Genomic DNA, 2,246 nt, shown 5'->3' with positions numbered 1-2,246 from the left:
AGTCAGCACTTCACCCGAAAGTAAAGAGACTGCCAGACTACACGATCTAATCATAGGTATTCGCCCAATTTTTCTCAAAAATAATCGAGACATAAATGAATGCGAACTACCCGTATCTATCAAAGTATCAGCAAATATATTATAAACTGTAACCATACCACGGATGACCGATTCATCGGCCCGCTGCGCCTCCTCTCGTGTGATGTCATATGCACGACCAACCTCCGTGCTGGACGGCTGTGCAGCTGGCTGAGAAATAGTAGGCCTCCACTCTGTAGGAATATGACTCTGAGGTGCTGTTGGTGGCCGCTGCTGCATCGGAACAGTCGCATAACAGATCTCTGGCTGGGAATCTATTGGTAATACTATATACTCTCTCCCCTGAATCTGATACATCCGTCCAGAAGATGGTAGAGATCTTTGCTGCTGAGGTGCTCTGTGTCTCGGTGGTACCCTCTGCTGTCGCGGCTGTGTGGGTCATCGTCCAGCAGTGGAAGTATCAGTGCGCTCCAGTTGAGCTCTCCGTGTGCAGTCACCGATCATGTGACCAGGTTGTTTGCAGTAATAGCAAACAGCCTGATCAGATGGACAATCTGAAACCTGGTGACTACCAGATCCACAGCGATAACATTTCTTCTCCGTAATCTCCTTCCTCTGAGAGCCACTCGAAGATCCAGCAGGTCGTTTCCCTTTCTGTCATCTAGAAGAATCCCATGTACCAGACCCCTGAGCTGGCCTCTTCTGACCAGAAGTCTGTGAACTCTGCCCCTTTGACTTTTCTGTGTCTCTCTCCCGAGTCACCTGCTACTGTGTCGTCTCAATAATCAGAGCACGATCTAGTGCCTCTCTGTATGTGTTGACTGTACAACTGGACATCTTCAGTCGAATATATGCAGCCAGTCCCTGAGTAAACTGGAGCATCCGATCACGGTCTCTGGGCTACTAGCTGTGGGCAGAACTCTGAAAGTCTGGAGAACTCTGTATGATATTCAGTAACAGATCTGTCCCCCTGCTTAAGACTCAAAAACTTCCTGACGCTGAGCCATACAGAATGCCACTGAAAGATACTCCCTCTCGAAAGCCTCTCGAAATGATAACCAAGATAAGCTCTGATCTCCGAGTACTATCCTCTGAGTCTTCCACCACGTGACAGCCTGATCACGAAGGTGGTATACTGCTAACTCAACTTGCTCTACCTCAGTGCAAGTGATATACGCGAAGGTATCAGTCACGTTCTCCAACCAAGAACATGCGAGCCATGGGTCAGATCCCCCATGGAACAGAGTCATCCGATCCTTTACGGATTTTGCCAGTGCTAGAATCCGGCTCTTATCCCCAGTCTTGCTAACTGTAACCGGTACCGGATCAGGCAAAGGTATCTCCAGGACTATCCCCAACATGCTCGGAAATCTTCGGCTCTACTGGTGCAACGGGTCGTCTCGATGGTCGACCTCGTCTTCGATTTCCAAGGGCCATAATATCACCTGATAATATACAACTACTATAAATTCCTAGAAACAAAAATAAATGTACTAGAAATTTACTTACAACTGCTTGGAGAATTCGTGCCACTATATGTCAATCTCACAACTTGGATCAAGTAACCAAATTTGATAAACTCGACACGACGACAAACTCAAAAACTAGACCTAAACCCTAAAACTAAATGCTTAGCCTAATATGCTCTGATACCAAACAATTGGTATCAGATAAACCTACAGATGCAATGATAACTCCCGAAGACTACAAATACAACGATAAATCCGACGACAAATCCGACGGACATCGAAAAATCGACTCAAATGCAACAAAAATTCAAAGAAATGAACCTAAGCTCTGATACCACTAAATTGGTATCAGACAGGTTCAAAAATACAACGACAAATCCAGAAAACTACATGTGGACCGAAAAACCATGCTCTGATACCACTAAATTGTCATATCCCGAGAAGGCCGTCCGAAAAATTTCGACAGCATCTCCCCTGTAACTATGACAATTTTCCTGAATACATGTATATATAAAGGCCAACACGGCCACAATAAGGACTACAAGTCCTAAACACATACATCACAGATGCATACATTAATACTAAGGCCCACACGGCCACAACTACTAACAATCATGCATATAATCAAAACAGCAAAATATGACATCTATAAATGAAAACATGCAACCACGAATGTAAATCCAGAAAATTTGATACTCACAACAAGTTTATAAGTCCACAACTACAACCATATCGAAT

The 2,246-nt window shown here is 44.6% G+C and overlaps 1 pseudogene; it reads right to left on the bottom strand.

Annotated features, from left to right (window-relative positions):
* Positions 1-477: 477 nt before the first annotated feature.
* Positions 478-1,400, bottom strand: LOC141847617 (uncharacterized; annotated as a pseudogene).
* Positions 1,401-2,246: the final 846 nt, after the last annotated feature.

This window comes from Curcuma longa, chromosome 16, assembly GCF_044706935.1.
Source record: "Curcuma longa cultivar G26 ecotype Majalengka, Jawa Barat chromosome 16, ITB_CL_G26_1.1, whole genome shotgun sequence".
Classification (NCBI taxonomy): Eukaryota; Viridiplantae; Streptophyta; class Magnoliopsida; order Zingiberales; family Zingiberaceae; genus Curcuma; species Curcuma longa.
The sequence above is the reverse complement of the archived record's forward strand: the minus strand, read 5'-3'. Positions and strand labels throughout refer to the sequence as shown.